The sequence below is a fragment of the Dreissena polymorpha genome, chromosome 11, assembly GCF_020536995.1.
Source record: "Dreissena polymorpha isolate Duluth1 chromosome 11, UMN_Dpol_1.0, whole genome shotgun sequence".
Lineage (NCBI taxonomy): Eukaryota > Metazoa > Mollusca > Bivalvia > Myida > Dreissenidae > Dreissena > Dreissena polymorpha.
Window position 1 is genome coordinate 53,721,189 of NC_068365.1, and position 14,421 is coordinate 53,735,609.

Below are 14,421 nucleotides of genomic sequence, written 5' to 3' on the forward strand. Positions count from 1 at the left end.
ATAAAATGCAGGGTTATTAAACCATACAAAACTGTACGTATCGTTGGTATATGCCGATAAACAACGACAACTGACTTGATCGAATTAATTTCTATTTGTATAGCGTATATCAAAAGAATCAGAATCGGAACTTCATGGTATTTTTTAAAGAATAGAATAACAAACAATTCTTGTTTTTTGCTAAGCGAAGTTTAGAATAAATGAGGCATAACAGAAATCGGTGTTCTTGAATGGAACTTATTTCTTTTCGGTCTGGACAAGATAAGCATTCTCCTTCTCGGCACCAACCGTGTTTTCCATTTTTTAACTTTTTGAATTCGACGTATTGTAATGTTTAGTACTTAGTTAGTGTGGTGTAACCTCTGCAACAGATGGGAGTAGGTAAATTATATATGTACTTCCGGTTTCGGAAAATTGAACTTGGAACATTTTGTCTGCTTTATTTTTAAACAAGCGAGCTTTTTTCGAAGATTAAACAAGTCATTAAAGGTTTGTTCAATATACCACTTTCATTTTAACGTTTGTTCGATTGTTACACTATTTTCGATGCTAAAGCAGGTGTCAGTTCAAATTTCGAACGGGCAGACGCGCTGTTCCCACTCCCTTGACTAGCTTAGTAGCTATTTGTATAACCAATCTAATGAGATTTAATAAGTTTGTCGAATCGTTAACTGTGTTCTTTTTTGACAACGCTACTGCTATCATTTTAAAAAGTGTCCGTAAATGTCTTAGCATTAATTGTTGGACATGATTTTGAATGATCTTCATGTGCGTGTTTTTTGACAATGCTGATTTGTGGTTTACTTGTAATCTTGTTTACCGTAATTACTCTATGTTTTCGAACACTTTAAGTTTTCGGACACCCCTTTTTTTAGCCAAAATAATTATTTTTCGTGACTCTTAATTTTTGGACACACCAGTTTTCGTCCATAATTAATGTCTCTTAGTTTTCGGACAGTATATTTTACAGCTCTATTTTACCAAATTTCGGTCCTGTTTTCAATATCTAATGACACTTCGATCATGGGGTATTACAACCAGATTAACATCATAAAACATGGCAGGTGCATACCTGAGGGCAACGGACCATTACATTTGCGTTATTGGGTAAATAACCTTGTAAACCAGTATTAAACAATGGTTTCGCCCAATAGCATAAGCGTTATGACAATTACCAGGGGTAGTGCCGATTAACAGTTAAATTATTTACCGCAATGGTACTAACCATTCTCAGTAAAATAACTGTGACAAATACTAAACGCTTCAAAGTGTGATGCACCCGATTGCAAGTTTTACGAACAATGGAAGGAGTTAGACAACAACTATCGGAAATGAACAAAGAAATAATAGTTCGCTTTTTATTGCGTTAATTACAGGTTCATACTAGCGAGAATCGGTACATTGCATGCTCATCTTTGAACTCTTTGGTCAAAGTACAACCAGGGACTACCTTAGGCCTTAAAAATAGGGAGAAGTGACTTCTCCTTTTTTCCGAAACAGGGAGAAGTTTGGACATTCAGGGAGACGTTTGTGCGAACAACATCAAAAACAAAACATGTTCATTTCACAACTTTTATTATCTCTATCATTATACTCTGTTTATTTGTAAAGAACAACAATAAATTCTCATTGAAATATACTTCATCATGACACATTTAAGTCATTTAACTCGTAAAAGATATGTACCAGTAGCATCTTTTCATCACATTTATGGTTATTATATTACCATCATCCCTATGACTGGTTTTGTAACAAAACACAATCTTAATGCATAGAACATCTAGTATATCTATTACTGTTTATCCGAATACTATACATGTTTGAAATATGTACACTTAAGAATGCCTTACCTGTTAACTTTAATAATCCAAATTGTCCTTGTTGTTATTTGGTTTAACAAACCTTATCAAATGTTTGTTAAATCCAGTTAATGCTTTCTCCATTATTTAATCACCATTACTTGTAATTTGAATCGCCAGCTTTGAATTGAACGCGGGTTGAATGTTACAATAAGTCCGCCATTTGCAATGTTGATGGTCATGACGCAGCAATTTAATTCTACTCGGATAATTTTTATCTAATTGAGGAAATGTGTTTTCTAAATGTTTATGACTTATGTGTAGTATTATGACTTGTTAGTATAAAAAATGAACTGTGATTCCAGTTTATATAAGACGGGTGTTTAATATTCGTAATTATCGGTGGATTAACAAACTGACAAAACTTGCTGGACTTAATAGATCTAGTGGATCTACGTAATTAATAGACCTTTGATCAATTTTGTTTTCCTTTATTTTTGCCGACTTTCTTTAAAGGGGCATTTTTCACAGATTTTGGCATTTTTTAACATATTTATTAAAGGCTTTATATTGATGAATGTAAACATTGGATCGTAGAAGCACCAGTAAAAAATCAAGAATAAAATTAAAAAAAGGAAAAGAACATTGCCCGGAGCAGGTTTCGAACCAGTGACCCCTGGAGTCCTGCCAGATTCCTGAAGTAAAAACGCTTTAGCCTACTGAGCTATTCCGCCGATTACACATTCTTGACGTATTTTATACCTTATAAAAGCAATCTTCGTAGTTTTACCAAATTTAACGACAAAAACAGAACTCTCCAAATTATTCAATCGTTTCGCGTTGCAACGCTTTATAATTTTTAGGTTTTAAAATCGTCAAAAGATGCATATAATGGCTATATTAGAGCATGGTAAATGTTCAGTATTACTGTTTCCTTACAAATATGATAACTAAAACGAAAATTTGCGAATCTGAAACAACTTTTTCAATTTTGTCAATTTACCAAAGCGTGAAAAGATCCCTTTAACCGTGCCGTCTGCGAAAAAACCTGCAATTATCGGATGGTCAATCAATTATCACGTTATCATTAGACAACTTACGGCACGCGCGAAGAGGCACGAGTGTGTTTTTATAGCAACCAATATGAAGAGACTGCTTAGTCACGGTCAATTAACGATCCGTGCGGGGGGTAAATTGTGTAACCGTTAGATAAACAACAAGCAATAAACTTGCTAATCGCCTGCGGGCGGTAGCAATCATTGGCAATAATAATCGGGCGGCTTGATTTTCGCTTTTCCGGTCTTGTTTACTAAAAAAATCGGGCGACTTGATCTTCGCTTTTCTGGGCTCGTAGGGCGATATAACGGGCGTTAGAGCGAAATTATCGCCCGTAGGGTAGTCCCTGTACAACCTTGTAGTAACTTTCTGTCAAATAAATTAAGCATTTAAAATTATTTAAAATGCAGTGCAAACATATATTATATAACTGTAATTTATACTATACCGCATTGTATTTTACAAGCGCGTCCTATTACCGGTAGTCGTTGATACAATTGACGCTATTTTCGGACACTTCAATTTTCGTATCTAAGTTTTCGGACACAAAAAAAAAATTATTTTTAAGTGTCCGAAAACATAGAGTAATTACGGTAACTTAATTTATAATAAAAAACATGATTGGAATTTCAAAGCATTAATTTGTGAATAGTGGCAAATATTCAACTCCACGCTATGAACCCGCTAGGTTGCTGTTAGCTAAAGAAAATTCAGCGTACAGTTTATATAGTATTGACAGACCTTTGAAGCGAACCCCATATTGAAAGTCAACCAGAGTCGTAACATATTTATGTCACGCTATAAATCAAAGACAGTTCATTTTCTTGGATACATTTTTACATATATTGGTGAATGAATACAGGGCTTTTCATCAGGAAATTGGGAAAAGGCCCTAGCCTTTTAAATTGGGAATTTCATGCGCGATAACTGCTCATTTGGGGAAGGCTGTGTTTTGAAAAGTTTTTGAAACAGGGTCTTTTTCATTGTGCAGACGTAATAAAAGACACATTGTGGTGCATTCTTAATCATATTAGAGCTCATTGCTTTCAATATGGGAGATGCCCAATATGTCTAAGTAAAAGTAAGTTGTTTTTTTACAATTTGGGAAATTCCTCTATCAATTTTAGGAAAAAAAAGACCTTATTTTCAATTGGGAAGGGGCCGAATTTCAGCCCTTGTTATGTAAGGGTGAAAAGCCCTGGAATATAAATTACTGCATTGGGGCATATTTTAAGGTTCAAATGTTTCAAATGCATCTTACAATAGATGAAAATAACTCTCATCAGCCTAAATTTCACAATTTTGACACCATTGTCGCTTTGTCACGTGACGAGTTTTCATTTGGATACTTTCGGATCGACCTTGACATTTTTTGCTGAAATTGTAAACATTGCTTTCGTTTTCTGAAATCTATTATTTGTGATTAACAACTTACGTCTGGTGGATAAAAAGACTGATTTCAAAGTGAATCAGGTAATTTTAAATAATTTTTACTTTGAGTTTGTATTTACACCAAATTTGTTTACAAAACAAGCAAGAATAATTTAAAATACCGGGAAATGTCATTCTGAATTTGAAAACACTTGAGCACATGGTATGTTACTAAAAATAGAAATTACGTCATATGACTGTGAAAATCTCGGGAGATTCGCATTTCAAGAAAGTCTGTCGCATGGCTGTTTTTCTCGATATGTAAGAGCAGAAAAGATAAATTTTAAATGTTTAAGATAGTATTTTGTGAAAGAATATATCAGTTAAATGTGAAAAATGTCAATCTTTCCGATCAAGTGGTTGATTTGGGCCAATAACTGCATTTATAAGCTGTTTTGGACAGGTCTTTGTTAATTGTCAACTTTTCGGGAATATCTGGTTGACTTTCCTAATGGGGTTGGTCCATAACTTTAAAGTCGCCCCAGTCAAAAATCATAAAAAGCCATATTTAAAGTTATGGTAGCCAGAAGTAGGTTGCTGTGAGTTGCAACATGTAGCCATTTGCTAATTTAGCAAATGGCAGAGCTGGCCCTGGTATGTACATGTACTCATAAAATCTAAACGCATTTAAGAAAGACTAATTTTGAGACTTGATTTTTACTCAGTCAGAGCTTTCACTATTTGCAAGTTTAAAATCCCCAACTTCCATGGCTAAAATTCAGGAAGTGCCAGTCATAAAATCTTGATGTCCTGTTTTATTTCAGTATTGTATTGTGGATGTGTGTATATATAATAGTTAAAAACAATAATAGGAAAGGTTAATATTTATTTATTTCTAGGTCTCAGTAAAATTATATTTATTTGGACATAATTTTTATCAACATGTTTGCACACACAAACTATGTACAGTCACTATGTGACTTGTTTGCCTGTTTTTTTATGTCCCCCACTATAGTAGTGGGGGACATATTGTTTTTGCCCTGTCTGTTGGTCCGTTGGTCTGTTTGCCGCCAATTTTAACATTTTGCAATAACTTTTGCTATATTGAAGATAGCAACTTCATATTTGGCATGCATGTGTATCTCATGAAGCTCCACATTTTGAGTGGTGAAAGGTCAAGGTCATCCTTCAAGGTCAGAGGTCAAATATATGTGGCCAAAATCGCTCATTTTATGAATGCTTTTGCAATATTGAAGATAGCAACTTGATATTTGGCATGCATGTGTATCTCATGGAGCTGCACATTTTGAGTGGTGAAAGGTCAAGGTCATCCTTCAAGGTCAGAGGTCAAATATATGTGGCCCAAATCGCTTATTTTATAATACTTTTGCAATATCTAAGATAGCAACTTGATATTTGGCATGCATGTGTATCTCATGGAGCTGCACATTTTGAGTGGTGAAAGGTCAAGGTCATCCTTCAAGGTCAGAGGTCAAATATATGTGGCCCAAATCGCTTATTTTATGAATACTTTTGCAATATTGATGATAGCAACTGGATATTTGGCATGCATGTGTATCTCACGGAACTGCACATTTTGAGTGGTGAAAGGTCAAGGTCATTCTTCACAAGGTCAAGGTCAAACGTCATATAGGGGGACATTGTGTTTCACAAACGCATCTTGTTTAATAATGACATTATTTGTTCCAATAACGTCCCTTCCGACATAAGATTTGTGTCATTAAGGTTAAAAAAGGTATGATAAGGGGTCAAAAGTCTAACAAACATGATCACAAAAGCAGATTATATCAATTCATTTTCTTGGGGACTTACGTGTAGATGAGCAAACTATGGGCCGTTGGCCCTCTTGTTTTTTAATTTGTAGATTGATTGGCTAACAATCAAACTTCCAAACTTAATGTTCCATATAACCAACCCATGCGAAAGATGTCGGTCCTCAGACATTTCTGATAACATTTGCTGAGGGTATTATTACCGAAACTGCCGGACCTTATGTCTGACAAATTTGTAAACATGTTTTGATAAAAAGTAAAACGAAACTTGGAATATGTTAAAAAAAAGGAATGGTTTATGTTTATTTTATATTGATATGTTATAAAACAGATTTAACCAACCAGTAACTGTTGAACTTGATATCTTTGTAAGTGAAATAAGGCCACGACTTTTTTTTTTATTGGTTTACAAAAATTATTTTGAAAATGGTCCATCAGGCGGTCGAAAAAAAACACAAAAAACCATTGGAATTTTTTTTTATACTAATAACATCAGGACGAAGACAACATATCTTATATAACCTTAACACAGAGACAAAAAATCAAATTATGCAATGAAACACATCTATATCTTCAAATGAAATGAGTCCTAAAAGCACCTTTTGTATTATCAGGCAATTTTAAACACTCCATTACATGACATGCGTTCTTCTCCCATTAAAACGAAAAACTGCGCTTCATTTCCGTAATTCGATGCGCACCATTACGCAATGCGATGCCTGTTGCATAAATCTTATATTAGATAAATTACTCATACACAAATTATGTGTTTGCTCTTACTCGACTTATGAGATCGTCCATGAAAAAAAATAGAGGTAGATCGATCCCCGCGTCATCGCGGTAATGTTTGTTTAAGTTGTTGTTGTCATGAAAACTCGTTGATTTACAACGCAAAACGTCTTATTTGAACTGACGCGAATTAATTTAATCATATTTGTCAACTTCGCTTTTGCTTTATTTTGATAATTTAATCCAAAGTTTAATGTTAGCAAGTGTTTTTTTACTGGAATTGTAAACAAGGAGTCAGTTAAAGTCTTCTGAAAATGTGCAGTCTGTGTGAATTGACAGTTTGACGTCCTCAAAGGGAAGCCGCTTTCTGTCTGAAGCAATAAAGCGACAAATTTCGCGCCGACAAAATTGGCTTCCTTTGTCTAGCAATCAACATGCTGAACCAATCGTGCGTTTGTTTCTCAATTGCAATCCTCCAATTTAATAATAGCACGTGCATAGCTCCGCCTTTGAATCTTTTGCAGAGAACGGAGGCGGAGTTTAACGGTTAATTGAGCTAGTGTTTTACGCAAGTTGAGTTCCGATTTGCCGAAATTACTCAGCCCTAAGCATTGTAACGACAAATACATTTATCAATGATTTTCCGAGATATACCGATTTGTTCCGATTTCCAAACTTTCTGTACAGTTCCTATAAACTATGGCGGACGTGTTTACAAAATTCCTACACACATATATCGTAAATAATGGCAGTGTTTTATTGGATTATTTATACTAATTATCAAATTGCAAGGTAATACTTTTTTATCTACTATAATATCGGGTTTGTTTAATATAATTAACATGTTAAAACAATATAGTTGCGTCACAGACTCGGAAATACATTTTGATGGGGTCGACATTTTACTGACGCTGATTTTCCTATTGTCGGTAATTTTTACCCATATAAATTTTGAGAAGTGCCCATAAAAGGACTGGTACATAATGTGTCACATTGAAAAATATCTCGATCTCTGCAATATATGTGAACCAATCGTTGATTGTACTTACTTGATTTTATTCGCAACCATACTCAAACCGGATCCTTTTTTTCTCGTTTCGCTCGTTTTTCAGTGCGGTCGGGGATAAAATATATATAAAAAAAAAGACGATTTTCCGATTTTTTATTTTTTCCCCATTTTCCAAAAATTAGGGTCGGCGGTTTTGTAAACCAAGAAATATAAAAGTCGTGGCCTAACATACTCCAAGTGTGATTCTTAGAACCCAACAAATATTGCACATTGTTTCTTGACGTAAGGGACACAATGAATACGTTTTTGATTGGTTGAATCAAATTTTTCTGGTTTCAATTCTTGTGATGATCATAAATCGAAAGCAGGGAACCACACGACAGTTGCCTGTTCTGTGTCAAGATTTGATGCGAAAGTCAGCGGTAAAATAAAAATAAATAGCTGGTGTTTCAACGATCAAATTACTTGAATGTGATGTTTAAAAAAAACACAAAGCTTTCTAAACTTTTAGTTGAAAGTTTTACCTTATGTTTTAATAGAAATCCTTTAAAAGTAGTAACTGTTGTGATTTTATTGTATTTATAATTGTTAAACATATAAAAACTGTATAAAAGGTATAAAAGGTATTTTCTATTGTTTGGTTAAAGAAGAACAAGGTCCCGTAATATCTGGTCTTAGTGATTTTTTTTGCCCAAAATTACAGCCGATATTCGGCTGCTTCCCAATTGCAAAAAATGACGTTTTTTCCCCAAAAATTTGATTAAAATTTCCCAAAAAAGACAAAATTTTCCCAATACAGCCAATAAGATTACAATGTAATTTAGCAATAATTTCGAACGAGTGCCGATCGAGCTTGTCGAGTCGTCGCCGAACGACAACTGACTTACGTATTGTTCGCGAATTAAGCCGAATACGATTTTACGTTGCTATTCACATCTCTCTCAATATTGCAGAGGATACCGACAATAGTCGATGTATCCGGATTGTAAACGCCTGTTTTTACACACGTCCAAGATGGCGGCAAGAAGACGAGAAATTTGCAATGAGCGGCGAAAATGATAAATAACATTCAAATTAACAACGGATATCATATGGTTATTACGGAATAATTTAATGCGTCCATTAACGCAAAATACAACGTTTGAGATAAAAACAACAAATATTTATTAGAAATCTTCACAGTGAATGTGCATCACGGAAATCAGTGTTGGGGAATTGGCGTTAGTCTACCGGTACTCACAAAGTTAATGCATTTAAGATAAGTATTGTTCCAAAATGGAAAGAGACAAACATGATATGATTTATATGTTAGTGGATCTGTGTTTAATCAGATTCATATGCATATTCTGCTTTATTATGTTTGTCACGCTTTACAGTTTACTGAAATATCATTGAACGGAGGATGTCAAGTGCAAGATGTTGAAAGGTAAAGAAATGAAATAAATTATTTTAACGACATTTAATACATCATTGACATAGCAAGACCACTAAAGCGTGTTTTTTTAAAATATTTGTTAATGTTTTCACCATATGATATTTAATTTAAAAAAAATACTGAATTAAATTCTTACTGTTAAAGAGGTTATGATTAAATCAGGGCTTTCCTTAGACCTCAAATTTCAAGAGTCAAGGACTCTTGGGACCATATTTTCAAGAGTCGAAATCAAACTTTTAAGAGTCCTAATAATAACGCAAGAGAGTCAATGATTTTTGGCAATTTAAGCAAATTACTGAGATATAATATATAAAAAGCAACAAATTAAAAGATATGTTAACATTTATTTCTTACATTGTACTGTCACGAAACACTATGCATTTAAACACAATATCTCAATGATTAATAAATACAAAACATGTATTCTAATACAACATTTACTTCATGTATACAGCAGAGTAATATGTCATATGTTCTAAACAACATCTCAAAGAGTAATATGTCATATCATGTCTTACACAACATCTCAGAGAGCAATATGTCATATGTCCTACAAAACATCTCATAGATTACATACAAAATATGTATTCTAATACAACATTTACTTCATGTATACAACAAAACAATATGTCATATGTCCTTCAAACTAACAATCATTTGAGCAAATAAATAAATCATTCATGCATTTAAAGAGTGATCTCAAATGGGTGCCCTAGTAAAAAAAGGTAATAAAACAACACTATGACTACACACACACACAACTAGCATAAACCAGCAAACTATCACTTTCTTCTCTTGCACATGTCCTGAAACCTGCGCAGCACATTCTGGGATGGAATAACAGATTCTGGGATCCAATAACTTTGTTTGACCGTTTTCGCTTGGCTATTAAATTCAAAATATTTATAAAAAAACATTTCCGCTGGCTATTACAAAAAAACATACGGGTGGCACCTAAACGCAATAGCCTATATAAATCGGTTAACTATAAAAGGAAATTATTTCTACTCACCGATAAAGGTGCCTCCGTATTTAATCCCATTAAAAATTCCGACACCCTTTAATTATTTCATGTGCCATCTTCACTGAAGACGTGCGACAAACACGCCGTTTTCTATGCCTTCTCAAACGGTCAATTATTACGCCTACATGTATTTTGTAATCAATTAGCACATGCGAAAATTGTCACTTTGCCACAAGGTCAGTTATATCGGTTCTATAGTTATTTTTAGCAACTTTGATGCAAAGCGTGTAATTTGACGTTGTAGACAGTACTTATGACAGCATAACTTTCGCGCGCCTTTGAATTGAGCAAATATGAAGTAAAACAGTGATGGGTGCATTCAGCTTTGGAAATACATTCTGACATACTCTGGAAATATCAAAATATGCTTTACAGTGTACTGTGGATATGGATGTTATTATTTTATATTGAATATTATTAAAACTGACGCGGATGAGTCCATTCTGTTTTGGGGGGTTTATAGTTCTTCTTAAATACTCTGAGCTTTTATGAGTACATACGTACAGCTCAGAGGGTCAATACCTGGGAGTTGGATTATTGCAACTAGATGGGTTTAATACATGTCTTTTCCTCAAACAGCTGATAACAAACGCTATGATAAATAATGGAAAGTTAATACACGCGTCATTGAACCAGCAGTGATTTAATTGGTCAATACTAGATTTCTCAATTAACCAAACTCCGCCTACTGGGTGGACTTGTGCTTAGATGATTGGAAGCGGGCGTTAACGATTAGCGTCTACTAAATGAGAAACTCCGCCCTGAGCCAATTATCGCTTAGTCTTAACAACTTTTGATCTCATTGACGCAAGTCGGTATATTCCCCCGGGTCAAATGTGACGCATGACATAATTTTCTCAAGAGTCAAAAAGGGGTCTTCTGAAATTTTCAAGCGTCAAAACCCGGGAGCTCGGGTCAAAGGAAAGCCCTGATTAAATGGTATATTTAAGAATCTATATAGATTATTGCAAGTTCAATATGCATGTGGAAGGATATTAACTTAACATTGTCTTCATTGTAAGAACACATTAAATTAGCACTTTATAATATAAAAATGTTGTCAAACATACTTTAATAATTTTAATTCTGTTCTTATAATCATATTTATAATGTTTCCCAATTTCATGGTTTATCGCGCTAATTTTCCCAATCCAAATGGCACAGGCTGTAACAAAAAAAAGCAAAAAAAAATCACTGCTGGTGAGCCTGAGGTCTGGTGAAAAATGTTAGTTATGCCATTCAATCATAATTAAATTGCCTGTTTGGCTAACTACTTTGGAAATTATACTTGCCCAATGCCCACCAGTCTTTTAAACTGGCACTTGTAAGCATTCCCCTCAACTAATGTGTATTAAAAGTCAAGTTGGACTAAAAATATTTGGGAAACAATATAAAATGGATTAAATCATTGAGTAATAAGTCTTCTTATTTCTTGTATTAAAAGTCTAGTTGGACTAAAAATATTTTGAAAACAATTTCTATGTGTATAATGATTTATAGGATTTTTGATTTTATCTTTTATGAAATGTTATGTTTATTCTGAAGCTTAATGCTGTTAAATACGGTCCTTTAGCCTCAGGAAATAAAACTGTGTTGCAAGTATGTTGGAGCTGGTATTAAAAACGTCAGTTAAATTAAATGCTACATTAGTTTTAATACTTGGTCTGTAGGCCACAGCCCTTGGGGCTTATTATATGTCACATGCTATAACATCCAGTGCATTCAAAGGTGGCTATCTTGAACAAATGTGAACTATTTACATCCAATTATTTATTGGTTGGTAGCTCCATTTAGTCATTAAAGACGCTTGACACAGTAATTAATGTAGTTTTTGTAAGGGCTTTATAATATGCCAGATTTAGAATAATCTGTGGAAACAAATTGTGCGTAAGTGTTGTATTCGATTCTGGACTGTTGTAATAAAAAATAATCGGTTGAGAACTTTAAACAGGGAAGACAGGATGTACTTAAGATTAATTTTAAATTTGTAACAAAATCATATATCTGTCCTGGCATCAATAGTTAATCTTAATTGATTTAATTAGACATAATTATGGCCTTTGATATTTTTTAATCTTAATAAATAAATGTTTGATTTAGAAAAAAAGCTTAAGGGAAGTATACTGGTATAATGTTTAGTGTTAAAGTGTATTTTATCTTACATGTAGTATGTTTTTGGAATTGTGTTTGAAAACTAAACAAACAGCAGTTAAAAAATAGCGAACTTGCAAGTGGAGAAGTGCTTATATTTGTATATACAGCTGTGAGAGCTGCCAGGTCTTGTAGGCATCACTGTCAGGTAAGGATTTCTTTGACATTTGATATTGTATAGTTTTGAGCTCACCTCGTGCAATGTGCTCATTGTGAGCTTTTATTTGTATGATCGCCCTATTTTATCGTTTGTCGTGACGTGTCAATATTTTCCTTGAGAACACTATAGAGGCTCATTGATATCTAAGTGCTTCCCCTCCCAACCCGGGCTTTGCCCTGGACCAACCGAAGTCCCTTGCAGCCCCCTCGACCCCCGAGTTAAATTTTCATGTTTTTAGACATTTACAACTTTTACCCATGCATCAAGGCTGAGTTTGAATCTTGGTGACATGTGTTGAAACACTTGGTCACCAGGTCAAATCTTAGAAAACCCAATGTACCTTTCTATTAGCGACATATATGACTCAATCTTAATGAAACATTGTAAGACTGTTCTTCATGATGATGTCAAGGCCAAGACTTAGTGTAAATCAGGGTTTGGTGAGTAGTCCAACTTGTTGACGCTCTCAAATATTAAGCTACTTTTTATATAGGTAATATTTTGAGCGTCCAATGGCTGAACCATTCGATTTGTGTTGGAATTTTTTCCTTCTTTGTCTATATTGTTGCGCAAGGATTTTGTGCGCAACATTCAAGCCTCGATATAAGACACTTAATATCAACGGATTGCAATAATATTTACATACCTGTGTAGATAATTCATTTCTCGATAATGTTCTGTAAAAATTATGTAATGACACTTTGAATTTTGCACGCCTGAGCAATTTAAATCCAACCACTATTCCATTTTTCAATATCTCTCGATTCGCTCTGTGTAGATATAAATCGATAACACGCCCTCGATGTAAAGCATCTGGTTTAAAGTGGAAGAATAAACAGCGTAAAATACAGTTTGCGTTTGTCTGTTGTGGTGCAGCGCGTTACATAGTAAACCGATGTTATACTTTTCTGGATTAATTGAGCATTGTTTTTTTCTAAATTGACAATTAAAAAGGTTCTGAAATAAATAACATCTTTTATTTTTATACTGTACATAAATAAGATTGATACAGATCGTACAGTATACCGTCCTATGTAACGTAGAATGTAAGTACATAAAACAAAACAGACAGAGGTGCGAAAAAGACATGCATAAACACTCACTGAAACATAGAACAGTGAATTACTGAGAAACTGCACCATATCTGTTTTGAACATATGCTTATTAAATCGACAAAGATTAGCATACTAGATACAGTTAGGTAAAAGTTGGTGTTAAAAGCTCATGTTAAATAAAATTACGCGTACATGTTACACCGTAATGCCTTCTTCTGATTGGTTCATATTTAAATCAGTTTCATGACATGGCTACAGGTCAGTGATTGTTTTGCAGATTTAAGCAGAAGTTTAACTGAAGAATTTATGCCTTTCTAACTTCGAATCGACGATATTTGATGTAAAAATGGACTTCTGAATTAAAACTGAATGAGTTGGTAATGTTATTTTGCAATTTTACGCAAATTGATGAAAATTTAAACTTTCTGGTTTCCACCACAAAAAAGGTCCTTCAACGATGAGACGTTCCAAAGAATTTAGCCCATATAAAAAGTAATTCTAAATTCTTTGCGCGTCTTATAAATGAGACTAGGCCTCAGGTCAAGTCTTATGCAATCAGGGTTTGGTGAGTGCAAACACTATGGCCTCAGGTCAAGTCTTATTCAGTAGGTGTCATTGAAGTCAGGTTAGTGTTTTAGGGCCCCTTGAAAAAAAAACCTTCTTTGTCTTAATAATTTGAAAGGATCAACAGCGCCGTAACAAAATATAAAATTCTCAGTTTTCAGCTCCACATACAAATGAACACTTCACTATTTGTGATTCTGTAACACTCGCAGAGCCTCTATATCTCATTTTCATCCATTTCACATGCTGGTCTTGTCTATATTTCTATAAATATA

At 34.1% G+C, this 14,421-nt stretch overlaps 1 protein-coding gene across 1 annotated transcript in view; it reads left to right on the forward strand.

Annotated features, from left to right (window-relative positions):
• The first annotated feature begins 362 nt into the window (after nucleotides 1-362).
• LOC127851283 (uncharacterized) overlaps nucleotides 363-14,421 on the forward strand; it is a 91,342-nt gene continuing 77,283 nt past the window's right edge. Inside the window, exon 1 of the mRNA XM_052384971.1 lies at nucleotides 363-489. The gene's annotated coding sequence lies outside the window, so the exon portion shown is untranslated. The remainder of the gene's footprint in view (nucleotides 490-14,421) is intronic.